Raw genomic sequence first — 22,508 nt, 5'->3', positions numbered from 1 at the left:
CAGAGTACTCAAAAGGATGAAGTATTAGTGTGAGTGGGGGGAGGAATTTGAAGTGAGCGGACTCCAGGTGAGAGTAAGGGTGATAGAGAGATCTCTTGAGGCAGGGGACAGAGGGAAGGGAAAGGGAAGAGACAGCATATCCTGGGACAAAACAAGGGGTGGAAAATAGAAAAGGAGTGTTGCCGGCACCCAGTGCCGAGAGGCTGAACAACAGCTTGAGTTGGTTCGTTACCAGGAACATGAATGGAGGAGAGGAGATGGTGCTTCTCAAAGGAAGAAAAATGCACAGGGATGAGGTGGATGGGAATGGCTAGAATGAGTCAGAAAGGGGGATAAACAAATGGAAGGGGATACACCACTAAAAGCCCCCAAGGACTGGGGGGAGTGAATTCTGTTCTGTTTGTTAGTCCTTCATTTTACTATGTTTCTTTGGAGACATCCCCCATCCCTGTCAAGTGGAAGGACTTGAGCACTTTTGTTACTTGATATTGCTGGATTCTGTAGTTAAATAACTGAAGGGAAAATCTCCTGAAATGCCCCAGGAGGCTCTCCTGTCTCTTTGGGTGAAGAATAGTTCCTTCTGTGGACCCTAGCACTCACACCAGGAGTGAAATCCTGGCCCTGCTGAAGTTCACTCCTATTGAATTTTCTAAGGCCAGGATTTCACTGCAGGACTTCAGTTCTGCAGCAGAAGAAAACTGGTGGCAGAATGAAGAGCTGCTAAAACACTAAGTTCTCCCTCACACTGCTAGCGCCAGACTTGTGTAGAATGGCATGTTTGTGGAGGGACAGTCAGGGTATTGCATTGCTTCTCCAAACCATCCCAAGTGACTGTGGCTAGCTCTGCTTAATATGCATAGAGACCAGAGAGGAACTTGAGTTTTTAAGATGCATTTCCCACATTATGTGGCAGCTCATGAAGAAGGAATCCAGAAGAGATTGTTTGTTTGTTGTGTCTGGATAGGAGGGAATTTAGTGATGATCAAACAGAGGGATTACAAATTATGAGAGGACTAAAGCAAAACAAGATGAGTAATTCGTGCTGATGGGGGCAAATCTTTAACTGTGAGGATAATTATCCACTGGAACAAATTGCCAAGGGATGCGGTGGGTTCTCCATTACATGGTATCTTTAAAGCCTGGATGTTTTTCTAAAACATACAATTCGACTTGGCCAGAACATTTGGGGTGTGATGTAGAAATCACTCGGTGGGCGTCTGTTGTCTGTGCTATGCAGGACGTCAGACTAGATGATCTAATGGCCTCTTCTGGCCTTAAACCCAGGGGAAATACATGTGTATTTCACCTCAAGAACAGGAAATTCATGTAGGCCAAGGGTCAAGTCTGGAGATGTGCTGATCACCTGCAGTCCCACTGAAATCAAAGGGCTCGATCCTGCGCCAATTTACTTTCATTAATCAGTGTGTCATTCACTGCAGTGGGACCCCGAAGACAATTTCAGGTGCTCCCAGGACTTGGCTGTATGTGCTGAGACTGCCGAAGGGAATAGCTCCAATGCATTTGAGGCAGCCAAGTTTGAGGGGCTGGAATTATACAGTCACACAGCCTAGGCCATCTGAGAAAGACCTACAGGACAGGCTTGTGAGGCAAAATGGCATTTTCATCTTAATCACTTGTTTTTGCCCTAAGCTTATGATTTCTTCTGACAAGTTAACTTCATTCATGTCTAGTGCTAGAATAGGAATAAGAGGTCTGGGGGGGATTGTGTGCTACCATGGCAACAGTCACCATAGCAACTATTCCATTAGTTGGCTGCTGATGAAATGCAAATACTAATATGGTTTCAGTGAAGTCATGTTGTAGTAATTACAGGAGTTTCATTCATCCAGTCCTCGTGGCACACTGGGAATGCAAATGTCGCCCTGAGAAGTCTGAGCAATCACACAAACGTGACTGAGCAGCTTGCAGCATCAATGGAAGACTAGTCCTTGCACCGAGGGATTTGCACTATCCATGCAGACAGTTCCCCTGCACTTGAGAAGGAAGAGATTACAACCTGGTTAATTTCCCAGACTGCAGCCAGAGAGCAATGAACCTTCACAGTATTCTTGGAACTGTGCCTTTGACAAGGTAAATGATTTAAACAGTCCTGCACGACATTTCCCATTGCCCTGCAATACTTTCAGTAATAGCTGGGTTTAAAAATGCCAGGGGATTTTTCTTCTCTATCTTTTCTTCAAGTGATGACAAAGTACTACTACATCTACTTGTAAAGGTGTCCATTTGACACACAGAAAGCGGACAGGACAAACGCAGAACAAGGTTCATCAGATCTGCACTCAGAGAGGCCAGCATGATTAGCAAAGACAGATTTAAAAGACTGGTGCTATTTGGTTTAGAGAGAAAGGAATAAAATATAACAATATAGAGGTATATAAAGCAAAGAATGGCATAAGGAAGGACATCATGTGCTCCAATCTCTTGTAATGCTTGAAGAAGATAAACAATACAATTAAAAATGCTGAAAGATTGATTTATATTTGGTCCACTGCCCACATCATTGAGGTCAAGAATTAGCAGGGTTTAGAGTCAGATAAGATGTTTATATGGTATTTAGAACATCCACAGGGGCAGTAAACAGAGTACAAACATAGGATGATTGCAAATGCTCATGTTTGGGGAAATATTCATACTTAGCTTTTACCATCCATAGATCTCCAGTGTTTTGCAAACGTGCAGCTGTATCAGTATCTCCATTTTAGAAAGAGGGACACTGAGACCTAGAGGTGCAGTAACTGGCCCACACTCTCACACAAAGTCAATGAAAGAGCCAGGAAATGCACCAGACTCCCAGTCCAGAGCCATGTCCATGGGCTTACACTACCTGCCGGCGTTCACACTATCTGGGCAGGAATAGGAAGAAACCATCCCCATAGGCCTGATAGTGAATCACTGTCCATGACAGAGGTTTCACACTGCCTCTAAAGCATGAGGTATCGGCCCCTTTTGGAGTGTGCAAACCAAAGCAGACAGACAGCTGGTCTAAGATGGCAAGTTAACGCCTACATTCCTAGTAAGCACTGAATCCTGTTACACACTGAGCACAAGTACTCTCAGCAGAACACAGCCTGTGTGGAATACTGAACTATTGAGCAAATGGGGGGCTCTTTCGGTACAGGGGGTACACAAACCCCACTCTGAGCAACAAAGCGCAAGGAGCTGCTCTGGCTCAGGCAGCCCCGCCCCACCACAGCTACATGACATGATAGGCTGATGGAGGAGTTACCAGGAGGCCAAACTGCTCCCCTCTGTGCAGAGGGGGGAGGAGAAAAGACGTTTAACTCGCAGCTCCTGAGGGAAGGCAGGATCTTTTCCCACAACTGCTTGGCGGTCCCTCCCCAACGGAAGGGAGGGCATGATTTGATATACCCCCATCACACTAACTCGGTCTGTTTGTGTTAATTCCCCTTGGTTTGGTTTTTGGGCTATCCTGCAAGGGGAGAGACTTGGAAGTAAGACTGTGGTGTGGGATTGCCACCCTTACTTCTGCCCTGCCCTCAGAGCTGGGTGCCACCTGAGCGACAGCTGCTGCTCTCTGGCCACCCAGCTCTGACGGCAGCGCAGAAGGGAGGGTGGCAATGCCACAATCCTTCCTAAAATAACTTTTGACAGGTTTCAGAGTAGCAGCCGTGTTAGTCTGTATTCGCAAGAAGAAAAGGAGGACTTGTGGCACCTTAGAGACGAACAAATTTCTTTGAGCATAAGCTTTCGTGAGCTCCAGCTCACTTCATCGGATGCATTCAGTGGAAAATTCAGTGATATTTTCCAGTGAATGCATCCGATAAAGTGAGCTGGAGCTCACGAAAGCTTATGCTCAAATAAATTTGTTAAAATAACCTTGCGACCCTCCTGCAACTCCCTTTTGGGTCAGGGCCCCTCAGTGTGAGAAATGCTGGTCTCCCCCGTGAAATCTGGATAGCACAGGGTAAAAGCACACAAAAGACCAAATTTCATTTTTTTCTCAGCCAAAACTATTCATCAAATTTGACCCGAATACATGAAATTTCAGAACACTGAAAAATGCATTTTTTTATGAAAAATCTAGTCATAAAAAAAAAAATTGGCCAGCTCTAGCTATAATTTATAAGCACTGCTCTCAGACATTTGCCATGTTTAACCAATTATCCTCAGTGACAACTCCTGCTCTCCCATCCAATAGAACAGTGCATGGACCGAGAGTCCCACTCCGTGGAATGGATTAAAAGGAAACCTTTGTGCTACATCAGCGTACCACTGCCATAATGATAGCTACACCATGGGTCCAATGCAGCTTTTTTATACTTGGTGTGACTCGGGGTGCCTGGCGCAGCCCTCCCTGAAAATGCCAAGGTCAGGACACACTGCAAAACGGAGTGCAGACACTCCCAAAACTGGTGGTTAACACTGAAGTTAAACTCACCAACCACTCATAAACTGTGCTTCTGATCCCCCACACTGGTTATCAAGAAGCTAAAAAAGAAATCACACAGCCCCCTTTATTTCATTCCAGTTCTCTGGCTCCCAATCAGCACCTAAGTCCAGTTCAATGAGAAGTTATTTAAAAACTCTGCTCACTGTAGAACATGTTCTTCTGACCCCAAAGGGGTGCGTTTGCTGGCTTAAAAGTCCCCCTGGACCACATTCACAGCTTGGACGGGTCATTCAGTCCTTTGTTCAGAGCTTTGTTTGTAGAAAAGTTACTCCAGAGGTAAGAAGCAGGAATGAAGACAAAAATGGGGATGATGCAGCTGCCCTTTATATTCCTTTTTCCCATGGGTGGCGGGTAGCAGAGGCTTGGGGAGGCTGTGCCTCCCCAGACAGCCAAGCATGGCCCCACCCCCCTGCTCCCTGCATGCAGCGGCTCCAGTCCTGCTCCAGCCCCGCAGTGCTCTGGGTGAGGCTGGGGAGGCTGTGTCCATGTGCCGCCCGCCGCGCCTTTTGGCCCTCCAGAGTTGGGGAGGCTGGGGCTGTGTACCGCCTGCCTTCCTGGTGCTCTGGGGCTGGGGGGACTGTGGCCACATGCCCTCCCGTGCTCTGGGACCAGGCGGCTAGCCTGGGGTACAACTGGGCTGGTGCCCGAGGTGGGTGGGGGGACGGGGCTGTGGGCTCTGGCAGGGGAAGAAGGGGCGGGGCCTCAGACAGACGGGGCGGGGCTGGGACTAGCCTCCCTCAGCCAGGGGTTCACGTGCCACCCATGCTTTTGCCCTGTGGCATGTATTTCCTGTGTCCCAAACACAAGCTTCACAGCACATGGCATGGAAAAGCTGTAGAGTTCTGCCCCATAGGCAGGCCCCTACATGGCCTGCTGACTCATAAGGTGTATCCTCTGACACCATTCAATGGGGTCATTGTACAGCTGATGACCTTTGATGTGCCATCGAACAGGCTGGGCAGTGCTGATGCCAGTCTGCCTGGGGATGTCACCCAGAAACCCAGCACATGTTTGGAAATACAGATATACCCTACATATCTGTAATGCACAATACAAAGGTGATACAAACTTATAAACAAGATAATCATACTTGGCAAATTATAACATTTTTCACAAATACCTCACATGGCATATCTGATCAGATTCCTTGCAATTTTATCATATTGGTATCAATAATGTAACAAAGTGTTCCACATATTCCATACAGCATCACATATAGGCAGCCTCACTGAGGCTGATAGAGTGTAACTGAGAGCAGCCTTCAGCTCAGTACCTATATCTTGCTTTGAAAAAATTACATTCAGTGTTATTTACTCCTTCTCATAATTAAATTACAGTGTTATTTACTCCTCATAACACAAGAACTAGGGGTCACTAAATGAAATTAATAGGCAGCAGGTTTAAAACAAACAAAAGGAAGTATTTCTTCACACAACGCACAGTCAACCTGTGGAACTCCTTGCCAGAGGATGTTGTGAAGGCCAAGACCATAACAGGGTTCAAAACAGAACTAGATAAATTCATGGAGGATAGGTCCATCAATGGCTATTAGCCAGGATGGGAGGGATGGTGTCCTTAGCCTGTGTTTGCCAGAAGCTGGGAATGGGTGACAGGGGACGGATCACTTGATGATTTCCTGTTCTGATCATTCCCTCTGGGGCACCTGGCACTGGCCACTGTCAGAAGACAGGATACGGGGCTAGATGGACCTTTGGTCTGACCCAGTGTGGCTGCTCTTATGTTCTTATGTACAGAAAGATGGAATTCAATCCAGCATAGAGGACGCAAAGCTATCTAAATACTATTTATTACCTGAACTAGGGCCTTGTGCAGATGCTCTGCACTGGGGTGAATTGCAGTCAAGGTGTTCTGATTTCCAAAACTGTGCTTGCGATGGGGTATGCTTGTGAACCCACACTGAGGAGGTTGCAGAGAAGCCCATAGATGATGAAACTATAGGTGTGGAGGGTGCTGCTGTACCCCCTGGCTTGAAGTGGTTTCCATTATATACAGGAAAAACAACGAGGAGTCCTTGTGGCACCTTAGAGATTAACACATTTATTTGGTGTCATAAATATAAAGGGAAGGGTAAACCCCTTTAAAATCCCTCCTGGCCAGAGGAAAAATCCTCTCACCTGTAAAGGGTTAAGAAGATAAAGGTAACCTCGCTGGCACCTGACCAAAATGACCAATGAGGAGACAAGATACTTTCAAAAGCTGGGAGGAGGGAAAGAAACAAAGGGTCTGTGTCTGTCTGAATGCTGCTTTTGCTGGGGATAGACCAGGAATGGAGTCTTAGAACTTTTAGTAAGTAATCTAGCTAGGTAGGTGTTAGATTATGATTTCTTTAAATGGCTGAGAAAAGAGCTGTGCTGAATAGAATGACTATCCCTGTCATTGTGTCTTTTTTGTAACTTAAGGTTTTGCCTAGAGGGATTCTCTATGTTTTGAATCTAATTATGCTGTAAGGTATCTACCATCCTGATTTTACAGAGGTGATTCCTTTACTTCTATTAAAAGTCTTCTTGTAAGAAAACTGAATGCTTTTTCATTGTTCTAATATCCAAGGGTTTGGGTCTGTGGTCACCTATGCAAATTGGTGAGGATTTTTACCAAACCTTCCTCAGGAAGTGGGGTACAAGGGTTGGGAGGATTTGGGGGGGAAAGATGTGTCCAAACTATGTTTCCCAGTAAACCCAGTTAAAGTTTGGTGGTGGCAGTGGAAATTCCAAGGGCAAAGGGTAAAATTAATTTGTACCTTGGGGAAGTTTTAACCTAAGCTGGTAAAAGTAAGCTTAGGAGGTTTTCATGCAGGTCCCCACATCTGTACCCTAGAGTTCAGAGTGGGGAAGGAACCTTGACATTTGGGCATAAACTTTCGTGGGCTAAAACCCACTTCATCAGATGCATGGAGTGAAAAATACAGTAAGCAGTATATATATACAGCACATGAAAAGATGGGAGTTGGCTTACCAAGTGGGGGGTCCCATCTTTTCATTATATACAGGGTTTACAGTTTGGTTCAATGGCTTTTAGTACCCCCACTGCATAAATTGTTCCAGCACCCCTGGAGAGGCCTTGGGGGCATGGCTATCCTCACCCCTCAAGCCCTGTCAATCATATACGATAGCAGGAGGTCTTTAAACCCAGGGCAGATTCACCAAACCTTAGCTGAGAAGTACCAGCTCCGGACCTGCTTTTTGGACGTGAAGGTGCAAGGAGCCTTGGGTGGGCTCGTTTTACTCAGCTGCTTGAAACTGAAGCTCCCCCAAGGTTCTTTTTTGGGGTTAGAGCAAAAGTCTACAGACCATCAGAAGATTTGTTGCCTCCGGCTCCCGGATGGTCCTCTGATGGCTGACCCTGCTGGGATCCAGAAAGCAGCTGTTCCATTTCACAGTACTTTGAACTCACCTGAAGCCTGGGATGTGCTGGCAATGGAAGAGCTGCCCCAAGGGTTACCCTGTCTGACTGGTGAGGAGCAGCAGTCCCTGGATTCCCCTCTGTCTGCAGGAGTTCTCTGTTGCAGTCCAGCAGCTCTCTGCAGGCAAGGCGCCAGGCATCGATGGGCTGCTATCTGAATTTTATCAGTCTTGACTTTTTTCTAGTGGTGCTGGAGTGTGTCCTGGAGAAAGAGCTGCCCCTCACTTGCCACAGGGCAGTGATCACCTTGCTGCACAAGAAAAAGGGGATCTCTGGCTTACAGAACCAGAGATCCATTTCCCTTCTCTGCTCTATTATAGGATTTTATCCAAGGGCTTAGCCAACCTGCTGAAGGACATCTGGACTCTCTGACACACCCTGATGAGATCCAGCACCTCGCCATTGCTGCATACTGGGGCTCGCCTGGCGTGTGGAGGCATGGTCACCTGGAAAGATTCGCTGAGAGCACTCCACGCCTGGCTGAGCAAACAGGAAGGGGATTTTCAAAATTCCCAGGGAATTTAAAGGGTGGGTCTGACGGTTGGGCACCTGAGGGCAGGGCAGTAGAGTTCAAAGTGATGACCAGAGTGGCTAGCACAGGCATTGTGGGACACTTCTGGAGGCCGATCAGAGCGCACTATAGGACCAGGGTGTGGAGGCGGTGCACTCTACGTGCCTTGCAGTGTGGACACATTAGGAGTTAGGGCACCTGCAGCTGCTTTAATGTGCTTTAACTTGCAAGTGTAGCCAAGCCCCGTGTAATCTGGGACTTGTTTCAATGGATCAGTCGGCCCTGGATAGAGTTCACCATAGTTATCTTTTAAAAACGTTAGAAACTTTCAGGATTGGACCTGTGTTCTCCTCATAGATTTCTTTATTGTATCAAAGATTAATTGGGGTCTTAGCTGCTGCTTGCCAGCTCACAGACACATTCCTTAGGGGTGTCCCCTGTCTGGGATGCTGTATGATCTTGGTTGGGAGCCTTTCCTGCACATCGGCAGAAGCTGTGTGACTGACCTTTCTGTGCCAGGGGTGCTCGATCCTTTCCCAGTTCATCTGTCAGCCCATGCTGCTGCTATCTCAGTTTTTATCATGTCTGACAGTGATGGGTAGGCACTTCGCATTTGATTACAAGTGTCTTCTGCTTGCATTAACTGGGCTAAGAGCAATTCACTCTTACTGGGCTCTTGGCAATGTAGTGATCATAGAATATCAGGGTTGGAAGGGACCCCTGAAGGTCATCTAGTCCAACCCCCTGCTCGAAGCAGGACCAATTCCCAGTTAAATCATCCCAGCCAGGGCTTTGTCAAGCCTGACCTTAAAAACCTCAAAGGAAGGAGATTCTACCACCTCCCTAGGTAACACATCCTGCTTTATTGCCCCAATAACTGCAGTGAGGCACCTCTGGAATAAGGTGTTGGGTCATTTTTGGCTCTGAACAGTACATGCTAAGGAATTGGGAGGGGGCTAAGCAAGTGGTGCCTGTAGAAATGGTGCAGATTCCTTCCTGGACTCTCTTTTTGGAGACAGGTTTTGACTGCCACAACCTTGTGATCTCAATGTTGTGGTGCTGGGTAGTGTGTCTGGACCCTCTCCCTTGGATTCAGAGGCATGTGAATCAATTTTTATTTTGAATAGTTCCTACTGGTTGCTCCCTGCTTTACTGGTCCTGCCATTAGATGAAGGTGGCTGGGGATCACAGATTTGGTCAGCAGGGGGCGGCATTTTGCCTCCGGTCTGTTCAGCAGTTGTTGTACTCTGACTCCCCACTGGCTTGGAAGTCCCCTGCCTTCTCTCGCCTCTGTGGCCCTGGGGGACGGGCTTTGACTCTCGCCTACTTTTGTTGGCACCTAGACAATTACAGAGCCTAGATTTGCCTCCATTCTGTACCACTTGGTGACTTCTGCGAAGTGCACGTCCAAACCAGGTACTTTCCAGTTTATGGCTCTTGAAGAGCTGCTGGTTTTTAACCCACATTTTCCTGCTGGATCTCTCTCCTCCAGGCGCCTGTTTTCTGCCCTTCAGCCTGGGCTGACCAAGCTGTTGCTCCTGATTGTTCCTAGTTGTTCAAGCTGGAAGTTGGCAACAGCTCTGGCTGTTCAGACCAGAACCCAGATAAGGTCCTCTCTGCATTCCAGGTGGTGCTCCCTCGGTGGGCTGCTCATTCTTTGCAGAATTGTTTCTCCAGGAGGGAATGCTGTGTTCCCCTCGCTAGTTGTCTCTCCGTCTGTGGATAAGATCTCCTTGCAGCTAGGCACACTGCTGTCCAGGAAGGGTTTGGTGGAAGTTCCTTTTGCAACCAGTACCAAGAAGCAGCTCTACCATATGTGTGTCAAGGCATGGCAATATGCCACCCTCTCTGATCTCTCTGATACAGCCTGGGAGATGCCTCTGTTGCTGGGTGATTCTATGTCCCCATCGTGGAGGAAACTTCCTCTTCCTATGCGCTCCAGAGATTTGTAGTGGAGACTCCTGCATAGCATCGAGCAACTAATCATTTTGTGAACCATATTACCCCCGAGGCGTCTGCACAGAGCCCTGCCTGTTCGGCTTCAGACACAGTGTTTCATTTTTTCCTACGTCGCCCCCATTTGATTCCTCTTTTTGTTTTTCTGCAGCAGCTTTTCAGCAGTTTGGGACTCGTTTGTTCTGGGAGTGATATGCCCCTACACATTCATCCAGTTTCCTGCCTGGGTCCAGCAAAAGTAGCCATTTTGAAATCTCACCAGAACAGAATGTCCGGGGAAGAGCCGTGTGATGTGCTAGGGCTGTTCTGCACACTGATTCTGGCCTGGATGCAGATTGATTACACCTTTTATCAATTGACTTGTAACCTGGACTCTATTGGTGGACTTGGTGTGTTGACTATCTTTTGAGAGAATCTGGTGATGCTGCTGCTGTAGTGATTCATGTTTAATGTTCACTTGAGACAGGTTTTGCTTTATTTTTGTCATTTCCTTTTGTGTCTATATGGTAATTCTATAGCATTTGAATAGTTTTTCAAGTGATTTTATGTGAATAAAGGTTTTTTGTCCATCAATCTCTCTCTCTGTCTCTCAGAGAGTGACTCCTCAGTGTATGTTGAAACCTCGCAGCGTCCTTACAAGTTTGTACAATACCAATATTTTTAGATCAGGAGTTTTTTGCTCCTTGGCATTTTTAAACTTTTAAGAATCTTGTGCACTTTAGACCCTTGGCCTCTTTTGTTCTTTAGAAAAGGGATAATTGTAAAATAGATTAATTTTACACATTGGTTGGAAAATCACTGGCTCCAAAGCATTGATCAAGAATGGAATACCAAGAAATCCAGTAGGCTAGTGAAAGGGAATCCTGACATTATTTTCTGGTTTAGTCCATAATTATATATGAAGAGAGAAAAGTGATCAGGAATAGTCAGCATGGATTCACCAAGGACAAGTCATGCCTGACTAATCTAATTGCCTTCTATGACGAGATAACTGTCTCTGTGAATGAGGAGAAAGCAGTGGATGTGTTATTCCTTGACTTTAGCGAAGCTTTTGATACTGTTTCCCACGGTATTCTTGCCATCAAGTTAAAGAAGCATGGACTGGATGAAAGGACTATAAGGTGGATAGAAAGTTGGCTAGATCGTCGGACTCAATGGGTAGTGATCAATGGCTTCATGTCCAGTTGGCAGCCGGTATCAAGCGGAGTGCTCCAAGGGTGGGTCCTGGGGCTGGTTTTGTTCAATATCTTCATTAATGATCTGGAGGATGGTGTGGATTGCACCCTCAGCAAGTTTGCAGATGACACTAAACTGGGAGGAGTGGTAGATATTGTGGAGGGTAGGGAGGGGATACAGAGGGACCTAGACAAATGAGAGGATTGGGCTAAAAGAAATCTGAGTTTCAACAAGGACAAGTGCAGAGTCCTGCACTTAGGACAGAAGAACCCAATGGACAGCTACAGACTAGGGACCGAATGGCTAGGCAGCAGTTCTGCAGAAAAGGACCTAGGGGTGACAGTGGACGAGAAGTTGGATATGAGTCAACAGTGTGCCCTTGTTGCCAAGAAGGCCAATGACATTTTGGGCTCTATAAGTAGGGGCATAGTGAGCTGATCGAGGGACGTGATCGTCCCCCTCTATTCGACATTGGTGAGGCCTCCTCCAGAGTACTGTGTCCAGTTTTGGGCCCCACGCTACAAGAAGGATGTGGATAAATTGGAGAGAGTCCAGCGGAGGGCAACAAAAATGATTAGGGGACTGGAACTCTTGACTTATGAGGAGAGGCTGCAGGAACTGGTATTGTTTAGTCTGCAGAAGAGAAGAATGAGGGGGGGATTTGATAGGTGCTTTCAACTACCTGAGAGGTGGTTCCAGAGAGGATGGTTCTAGACTATTCTCAGTGGTAGCGGATGACAGAACAAGGAGTAATGGTCTCAAGTTGCAGTGGGGGAGGTTTAGGTTGGATATTAGGAAAAACTTTTTCACTAGGAGGGTGGTGAAACACTGGAATGAGTTACCTAGGGAGGTGGTGGAATCTCCTTCCTTAGAGGTTTTTAAGGCCCGACTTGACAAAGCCCTGGCTGGGATGATTTAGTTGGGGCTGGTCCTGCTTTGAGCAGGGGGTTGGACTAGATGACCTCCTGAGGTCCCTTCCAACCCTGATATTCTATGATAATTCTAAAGTACAAAATAGCTTCTGTGTGGAAAATTTCTTCACACTTGACAAAACAATTTTAAAGTTTATGGCGTGTAACCCTGTGCTCAGATAGTAGAGGAGTTAATCTACATTCCAGTAACATAAAATTCATGCAGAAAACAAAATTTAATTATTCTTCTCCCCCTCTGTGATGGGGTGTACTTGCCCCACATTGGGTCTTCAAGGGTTAATCCTTCTCTTTGGGTCAAGAAGGCCACACTCCCTCAGCTCTGCTGGGCATGCTGCAGCTGGAACCAGGCTATAAAAGGAAACAGCTGACTGCTGGAGAGCTGCAGGCTCTTGTGGAAGAAATGCCTGCACTCCAGGACATGGAGGCCAGCCAGTTGGTGATGACCCATGATCCCCAGGCTTGGGATGCCACAGAAGGAGGAGAAACTGTGGGGACCCCAAGATGGCAAACCACAGAAGAATGGATAGGAAGTGAGCCAGGAAAACTTTGTGGGGAGTCAGCTGTAGAACTGGAGACCAGCTTGGCGTGTTTCAGCAAGATCCTGGTGGAGGGGGAGGGCCCGGTGGACAGAGAGGGCCCAGGTTCCCCTTCCCTGGCTGTTTCCCCCTGTGCGGAGAGGGGGTGGGAGTGGCCCAGCTCACCAACTCTATTGATTCTGGCCACTAGGCCACACAGCCCTGACCAAAAGTGCAGCTCTATCTGGGGATGTAGCTCAGTGGTGGAGCACATGCTTTGCATGTATGAGGCCCTGGGTTCAATCCCTAGCATCTCTAAATTTTCTTTTGGGGGGGAGGGGTAGCTCAGTGGTTTGAGCATTCGCTAAACCCAGGGTTGTGAGTTCAATCCTTGAGGGGGCCACTTAGGGATGTGGGGCAAAAATTGGGGATTGGTCCTGCTTTGAGCAGGGGGTTGGACAAGATGACCTCCTGAGGTCCCTTCTAACCCTGATATTCTATGGGCTCCGACTGCTAGGCCACATAGCCCTGACTGAAAGGGATTTTCTATTGGCTCTATCCTATTGACTCTGGCCATTAGGGCGCTCAGCCCTGACAGAGAAGGTAGTTATACTGACCCCAGCCAGGAAGCCTCACCGCCCTAACCAAGGAAGTCGCCTTGTGGACATTGGTCATTAGGCAACACTGCCCGAGGCCAGGGGCAGACATCCAAACTCAGCTGCGGGGACATAATGCCCCTTCACACCACCCCCAAAGGATGATGGGGTGTACCAGCCCCACGACACCCTCTCTTTGTAAATGATGTCCAGAATCCAAAAAAGGTGCTCGCAGAGCTCTCCAGGCATCAGGCTTTGTAGTAAATATAGGAATACAGAACAATGCACTTCCACATGTAGACGAAATCCTGGGCAATACAAGCAGACATTCCTCATCATAAAACATATGTTGCTATTAGATCTGGTAAGAATAGGGAGGATTTTCTAAAATAAATTCAAAAATTTTCAGCTTAAAACTGAAAAACTTCAGTTTGGAAATGCTGTTGTGGTGCCCCTAGGAGTTGTAGTTTGGGTTCTGCATGCTCCCATTCTCCTCTATAGGGTGGGCTCCCTGGCCAGAGTACGTATCCCATCATGCATCACAAATGGTCTTCCCTTTTGGAGAGGGGAGGCAGTGCATCATGGGAACCCTCTAGCCACGGTGCATCATAGGAGATGCAGAGCAGACAGGGAGCCTGGCCCATAAAGAATGGGGACATGAGGGAACCAAGATACAACTCCCATGTTCACCTTGGTGGCAAATCCAAATCAAAATATTTTGTTTTTCAGGTGTTCAGTTTTCTGAAGAAAATCAAAATGTCCATGGAAAACAGACACTGTTCATGGACAAATGTGTTTTGTCAAAAACCTAGTTTTCTGTCAAAAAGCAATTTTGAAGGAAAATTTCCCACCAGCCCTAGTTGCTATAGTTAGTGACAGCAGAGATTCAGGTCTGGGTCATATAGTCAGGAACCAACCAGAAGGGTCTGTCATACTGGAGATGCTACAGATTAATTCCTTTCAAAATGAGCATCACATTGTTTTCCCTGGCAAAGCCTGACAGCAACGTGTGTTTTGATATCACTTCCCGGGTGTCCACATTGGGAGCATGTTCCAGAACCCAGCCACTTCTGCATCACATTCAGATACTATGATGAGACATAGCTTCATCCTGTCTTTTTCTCTATTTAAATAGATTTTTAAAGTTGATCTGAGGGCAAAACAGAGCTTATTTTGTTGGAGTTTGGGAGCGAGGAACTGCATCTGTATTCGCTGCCCCACAGGGGAAAAAAAGGTCCCTACATGACTCATGAGCCAGTTGACATTCAAGCGGGGTTAATGGATTTTAGTAACACCTCCACAATGGCTATGAGCCAGGGAGACTGCATAGCTCATACTGCCTAAGCCTAGCTTTGCTGTCAGCAGCTCTGCCAGGCTATATATGGCTGCTTCTGAAGCCTTCCATATTGCACAGAGGAAGATGAAGAAAACACGTCCAGACCAGCAGGAGACAAACGATTGGCTGGATGGGAGTGTTTTCTTGTATATGCTAAATAAGTGGGGGTATTTAGATAAAATCTATTCAGGCAACTGGTCAGAACACAGCTAAATTTAATTTCAGATACCCAGATCGAGGCTGGGATATTGAGCATGAAATGAAAAGACATGAGCTCAGAAAACACCAGATCATGTTTTCATTGTGGGGCAAGCTTTGGGAAGGAAACCCACACACAGCTGCCTCATTTGCTAAACACTCTCCGACTTCTACACTGAATGAGGCAGAGGGACTGTAGAAAAAAATGTATGTGATCATGAAATAAAAGACCGCATTGGAAAGTATATACACAAAGAGTCCAAAGTAAGGTTGCATGGGTCGGATCCCATGCATCCGACGAAGTGGGTATTCACCCACGAAAGCTTATGCTCCAATACGTCTGTTCGTCTAGAAGGTGCCATAGGACTCTTTGCCGCTTTTAAGGTTGCATGGGTAATCTTAACTTTGGCATTTGTAGATTTATCATCCTTTACTTTATAACCTTAACTATTTAATAACATTTTTAATGGAATTTCCTAGGTTTTTAAAGAGAAAGATAATAAACCGAGGAAATCCATCTTGCTGAACTGTCTGCTAGATAACACTTGAATGTTCCGTCCTGCACCATATAATCAAAAAAGATAATGCTCCTATAGAAGGCACCTTCCCTATACTGTATGGGATTAAAGCATGACTCATTACTTACACACCATCACAAATCATAGTCAATATGACCCTACATCTTAAAAAAAGAAATCCCACTTTGCTTTCTCATACATAAATCATAATCTGTAGTGCTTTCCATCTGTAGATCTCAAAGCATTGTACAAAAGAGATGAGTGGCATTAACTTCATTTTACAAATGGAGGCATGGCGACTTGTGCATGGTCACCCAGTAGGCCATTGGCAGAGCTGAGAAGAGAACACAGGTGTCGTGAGTCTAGTCCAGTACCTTATCCACTAGATCCCACTGCTCTGAAGAGAAGCCAGCATATGCCCAGAGCCTGTTCTGGTCACTCCCTCTGGGGCACCTGGCATTGGCCACTGTCAGAAGAGAGGATATTGGGCTAGATGGACCTTTGGTCTGACTCAGTCTGGCCATTCTTACGTTCTTAGCCAATGGATTTCTGGCTGGTAGTAACAATACTGTACTCTGCTATCATATGACAAAAACCAGGGCATATGTGCCAAAGCACATTTAAAAAACAACCGAAGTCAGCAAAAGCAAAGTGTTTTTTTACCAGAGGTGTCTGTGACCTAGGAACTACATCCCATCAAATTCCAGTTCTTCCATGTTGCTGAGCTGCTGGTGCTATTGGGGGCAGTGGGGAGCATGCAGGCAAAAGTTCATTTTTTTAAGTGTTGAAAATGGCAAAACCATTTCCCCCTCAATATGAAAAAAAAAATCATTCCTAGGCTATGGAGAAACATGAAAATTTCAGCACAAACATTTGGTAAAGGCATGAGGGATTGAAAAGACCCTTCAGAATGGGCTTATTTGTTCACCTTAACGATAGGCATCCTGGTCAACTCCACTTACAATATAAAAAAGCCACATACATTTACAACTGTACAGAAACATGGGGTGAAATCCTGGCCCTATTGAAGTCAATGGGAGTTTTGCCATTGACCTCAGTGGGGCCAGGATTCTACCCACAGTGTTTAAACATGAAACAGTGCACTGCTGAACTAACTGACAGTCTTAGTGGAATAAGAGTACAAAAAAGGGGGGAGACTTTTCCACACTGATACTGGTTTGGGCAAATCTCATGATGCCTTTGTGACGGGTTGGACGCCCCCATCTGGGATGCCACCTGATGTGCTGGGGTCCCACTGGTTCCGCCCGTTCCACCAGCCTGGGTTTCCTCACCCTGTCCTAGTTGTGCCAGGTCCTCAAGCCTTCTCCAGCACACACACAGAGGTAGGGATGCACTCAGCTGCAAATGGACATAGAGACACTGAGATCAGCTGTGTGGGAGGAATCAGGTCGGGGATTGCCCAGCACTCATGTGCCAATCTCCTTTGAGGGTATAAACCCAAAATAATATTGTCTTGTGCTGTATAGAAAGTGCACAGTGCAAGCTCATAAAAATTTTCCCTCTCCTTCAATGTCAAGAGAGATATGCACAGCTTTTTGCTCCCCCCCCCCGACCCAGATATGAATGGCACCAACTGGGTTTTGAAATAAACAAGAAATAAGTTTATTAACTACAAAAGGTAAATTTTAAGTGATTATAAGGGATAGCAAATAGAACAAAGCAGATTACTGAGCAAATAAAACAAAACACACAAACGAAGCTTAATACACTCAAGAAATAGGTTACAAAATGTAATTTCTCACCCTAAATGTTGTTTTAGGCAAGTTGAAGAGTTTCTGTAGCTTAGAGTTCCAGTTATTTCTCTTTACAGACTGGAAGCCTATCTCAGTCTGGACTCAACCCCTGCCTTTCCCTTCAGGTGTTTTTAACAATCTTCCTTCTTGGACTGGGAGGCAATGGAGATGAGTCCTGACTGATTTACTCCCCAGCCTTAAATAGAATTTACATAAGGTGGGAACACTTTGTTTCCAGTGGAAAAATATCAGCAGTGTCCATGGTGGTACTCCATACCAGGTGACATCAGCAGATGACCCTGCAGTGTCAAAGCAACAACCCAGGAAGCTCCTTAGGAGGGTGGGAGATTAGTATCTTCAAAGTTCTATAGTCCTTCTTAAATGGCTTGTTCAGGCTGATTGCCTACTGTCTGGTGGGCGTTCCCCCAAATACACACACAGTTGTAATTGTTACATAGTCAATATTCCTAACCTCAGATACAGAAATGATACAGGCCTACAAATTGGATAATCACATTCAGCAAATCATAACCTTCTCAATGATTTTCACATTCACAAAACCTTTTCACATGACCCATCTTGCATAAAACGTATCTTTGTTATGCCGTATTCATATCATGACAATATTTCTATGAAGAATATGGGTTGTAACAACACAGCCTTCGTGTTATCACATCGTACCGGTGCAATGTTATTTTACCAGTGTTCTCATATCATCTGATCTTACCAGGGCAATGCATGCACCTCAGGGAGCACAATCCTGACTGCGGTGGAACTAAAATCTCCCCCTTACCATGTTCTCATGCTCAGAACTATGGTGGCAGCTAGAGTCAAACACTACCCTACAAACCATTGCACAAACATTCAGGATGTGACGCTCTTGTGCGGAATGAAACCAGTACGGAAAGTAATGTAGCAAACGAGCTGGCTTGAAACCTGAAAACAAAACTGGTTTATGAGTTACACCATTGCAACAAAGTGCCTGATCTGTTATTTTTAGTGGCTTAAAAATGCTTTGGGGGTGGGGGAGGGGGGAGGGAAGATTGGCTACGATAACTCAAAAATGACTAAATGGGTTTTCTTTAGATTTTCATAAAACAATTCAAGCAGGAGATGTGTCACCCTAAAGGTAAGTATTTAATAGAGTTATCAGTGACTAAACATTGTGTTACAGAATGGAAGTACTATTTTCAGCCTTAACTGCAACTAGCTGTAGCTCACGAAAGCTTATGCTCAAATAAATTGGTTAGTCTGTATCCGCAAAAAGAAAAGGAGTACTTGTGGCACCTTAGAGACGAACACAGCTGCTACTCTGACACCTACAGCTACTATTGCATCGCTATAATATAGTGAGATATGGTGGGTGAGGGAAAATCATTTCTTGGACCAACTTCTCTTGGTCAAAGAGACAAGCTTTCGTGCTTAGAGAGAGCTCTTCTTCCAACACTCACTTTCTTCAGACAGAAAGACACTCACCCACCTTGTCTTTCTGATGTCCTGGGACCAACATGACTGCAACAATACTGCAGACATATAATAGAGTGGGCATATTAAATAACAATAGCTGGAAAAAACTTACACAGTAGCACATCATAGTATTTGAATGTCGTTCATTTCAACGTGAAATTAACTGTAAGGGCATAGCGCCAGGCTGCCTTAAAGTAATAATCTATGCAATGGTCATATCCTTTAAGATTACTTAATGAAAGCAAAGTCAACTCTTAAAAGGTTTCTTGGTACTAATAGGACTGGCTGGTTCACCAATTATTTTACTCATGTTCCCATATTCTCTTTACCACATAAAGTGTAATTAACGTAGTAGTTGATACATTGCACAAGAGTGCACCTTGCATGGAGAAATTTACTGCATTATTGGTCCTAAATCCTGACAGATACATCACCCTTCAAATTCAAGGCAGAGACTGGTGCATGTTAAAGGGATACCGTCAACTTGAAATCTAGTTCATTAAAAGCAAACAAATAAATAAATAAAAGCAGTTTCGGGTCCTATGTCTTCCACTGAGGACCCCTGTCCATTTTTATTGTTTCACAATCATGTTTTCACATTTTTCTTCCATGGACTGGGTGTCCAGAACCCACACAAACAACAGGAGAAATTAACCGAATGCGAAGGGGGAACGGTAAAAACAACAATTCACAAAGTGCTATCAAATGCGCCAAGTAAACTAACTGGAAAAATTGAGAAAAATATGCTTTTCTCTGAGCCCTTTCGGTGACAGCCATCTTTGGTGTCACTTGTAACAGTATAGGAGGTAAAAAGAATATTCAGAGCAAAGTGTGCTATCTAAGTTGACAGTGCCACTTTAAAGATTGAAAGAGCGAGTCTCTGAAACAGAGGCAAAGAAATTGAGCAGTGTAGATACAGGAAGATTAAGACAAGACCATACAGTGAATGAGACACGCATCACGCCATGGGACGGCTCTGCAGAAAGAATCTGAAAAGCCCTTGCTGTGGGCAATGACGGATGCTGGTCGCAGAGTTATCCAGGGAGATGGGTGACAGTAGCTGAAACAAGATAAATATTTGTTTTCAGATTGGCTGTTTGTGCTGAATCTAAGGCTTCACTTTCTCATGCATCCTGCAGACTCTCAGAGTTACTTTGGTGTCAAATCAAAGCCAGGCATGTGGAAAGTAGTCGTGACCTACAAAGGGATGACTTGGCTTTGTTTCTAACTGAAAGATGCATCTTCTGGAAAATACATAAACTCCCCCCTTTACCAGACCTTTTCATGGTCTCCAGCAGCTTGAACCCTGGGCCCCAGAACATTGGTTAGGAGGAGTAACACACAGGAGTGTTGGAGAGAATGGCACTTTATTCCCAGGCCACAGCTACATCAACCGATTCAAGGAGACAAAGGTCACATGACCATGGTGAGTATCCTGTTACAAAGAGAATGATTAACACATTAATAATACATTAGCCTGATCTATTCTGATTTACATCTCTCTGGTATTATGGGCAGACTTGGAGCACAAATGGACCCTTAAGAGCAAAAGCAAATCTCTTCAGATTTACAGCCGTATTCTCCGAGCTAATGCACCATGCACTCCTGGAATAACTCTGTCCTGATCCTAGCACAACAAAAAACCTTGGCACATTCTGCTCTTTCCTGTGGCCTCATCTACACAGACTGTGCCATTCCCCAGTGGTGTGACTCCACCAATGGTACCAACTAGCATACACTTCTTGTACATGGTAGGTATATGGATTGGCTGCAGAGCTTCCACCACAGGGGACAGACTGAGCCCAGATCCCCTGGGCCAAAGCAGGGGAGCCCAATCCAGATAATTAAAGAGGACGGGGCTGCCCCTGGGCCTACAAAGGGCTGCTAGTGGGCAGCTGGGTGATGGACTGAGACAAGCTGACTCTGGGGAAGGGAAAGCCACACTGGGGTGAAGCTAGCTCCTGTGGTGGGTCCCTGGAGCCAGGAGAGCTCAGGGAAGCAGCTCCAGAAAGGGAGCAGAGCTGAGTGAGGCTGGGAAGCTGCCAGGAGCAGGAGAGCGAGGGATCTCTAGGCGGGATGGCCCAGAACCTGAGCCCAAAGAATGAGTTAAGATTGTGTAAGCAGGGTCTGAATGAGTTTCTCCAATGACATCTAGTGGTGAGCTGTGGAAGAGGACTTCAGGAGCTGAAGTCACACCCACCCTGCCTAGGTGATCAGCATGATGGGACTGCTTTGCTCAAATGATCACTTTTGGCTGGTGTTGGCAATAACAAGGAGACTGGGGCAGGGGTATGGAACGAGGGGAAAGGCGGAGGAAGTGATCCACAGGTTAGTGGCATGACAGCGGCAGCAGGTGGCCTCTATACAGCAGCAGCAGACCCAGGCCCTGCTGATGCAGTTGATAGAAAACCAACAGACACAGCAGGAGGCCCAGTTTGCTGCACAGCAGAGGTGGCAAAAAGTCCACTCCAAATAACAGGAGTGGATACAGGAATGGTTGGGCCAGTAACACAGTTAGTGATGGGTCTGGGGGATGGTTGGCTCCATGCCTCGTGAAGCTCAGACCAGAAGATGACCCCAAGGCTTCTTCCCAACATTTGAGTGGGTGGCAAAGGCAGCGGACTCGGAGGAGTTGACATGGGCAGCCCGCATAGCACCATTCCTGATGGGCAAGGTGCAGGCAGCTTACCGGGCAGTGAGTGATGAGCAGGCGAACTCCAACCCGGGGACGAAGGCCGCCATCCTTGTCAGACATCAGGGAGACCACAATGAAATCTCAAACTCCATGGGATACCAGGGGGACCCAAAGAAAATCCCAAATTCAATAGGATACCTTGGGGGCCCAAGCTGAACTACCCATTAAACAGGCCAGTGGGAGGTCTCAGACAGGACCACTCCACCAAGTATTGGGCAATGGTGTTCACACTATAATCCAGCATGGACAAGGCTCTAGAAGGCAAAATTTAGGCAGAAATGTTCTGCAAATGAACCCGTATCTGCAGTTGATCCAGGTATGCTAGAATAAGGTTATTTAAACGATTTTCATCACTTCCTTATATATCCACTCTAGACTTGTTCTGTAGACGCCAGCCTTCTTCCTCCTGTTCTGGTCATTGTGAATAGTGCAGATACCATGCCCTGAGCCCGCCCTTCATATTACACTTTCCTCTTTATAAAGCTAAAGGGAATCCTGTTATACCCCAATTGGTTGTTTTGGGGAGGGGATAGGAGGGGAGTGAGTGATGAGGTCACCACCTTGTACACCTCCAGCACATAGGTCCTATTTCCATTTGGAAAAGAGTTATGTATTTTAAAGTGATCTTTGGTCAATGCTGATGGCTTCATCTCTTTTTCTCAGTTTTTCTGTTTCCCACATTATACCTATTTTTACCTTTCCTGGTCTGCCATCACCTCTCCCCTCCCCCTCATGTCCCGAGCAGTGAGGAGGGACCCAAATATACCTTTCCTAGATCTGGAACTAACAATGGCCCAAGCAAGGTCACTCTTCAGGCACCTAATAAAGAAATATTTGACCTAAGCACTCCTTATGGCTAATATTATAAATTGTATTTCCTGGACCATCGTGGGGTGACTCACCCGATAAAAAGAAAAAGAATTATTACTCATCTAAAAACAATAAAAGCAGAGATTATCTTCCTGCAGGAAACCCACCTTAATGACTTGGAAGCAGAGAGTG

General features: G+C 46.0%; 1 non-coding gene across 1 annotated transcript; it reads left to right on the top strand.

The window, feature by feature from the left end:
- Positions 1-13,188: 13,188 nt before the first annotated feature.
- TRNAA-UGC (transfer RNA alanine (anticodon UGC)) lies at positions 13,189-13,260 on the top strand. The gene has a single exon. It is a non-coding gene; the product is annotated as a tRNA-Ala (tRNA).
- Positions 13,261-22,508: the final 9,248 nt, after the last annotated feature.

Source organism: Lepidochelys kempii, chromosome 4 (genome assembly GCF_965140265.1).
Source record: "Lepidochelys kempii isolate rLepKem1 chromosome 4, rLepKem1.hap2, whole genome shotgun sequence".
In the NCBI taxonomy this organism is placed as follows: domain Eukaryota; kingdom Metazoa; phylum Chordata; order Testudines; family Cheloniidae; genus Lepidochelys; species Lepidochelys kempii.
The sequence above is the reverse complement of the archived record's forward strand: the minus strand, read 5'-3'. Positions and strand labels throughout refer to the sequence as shown.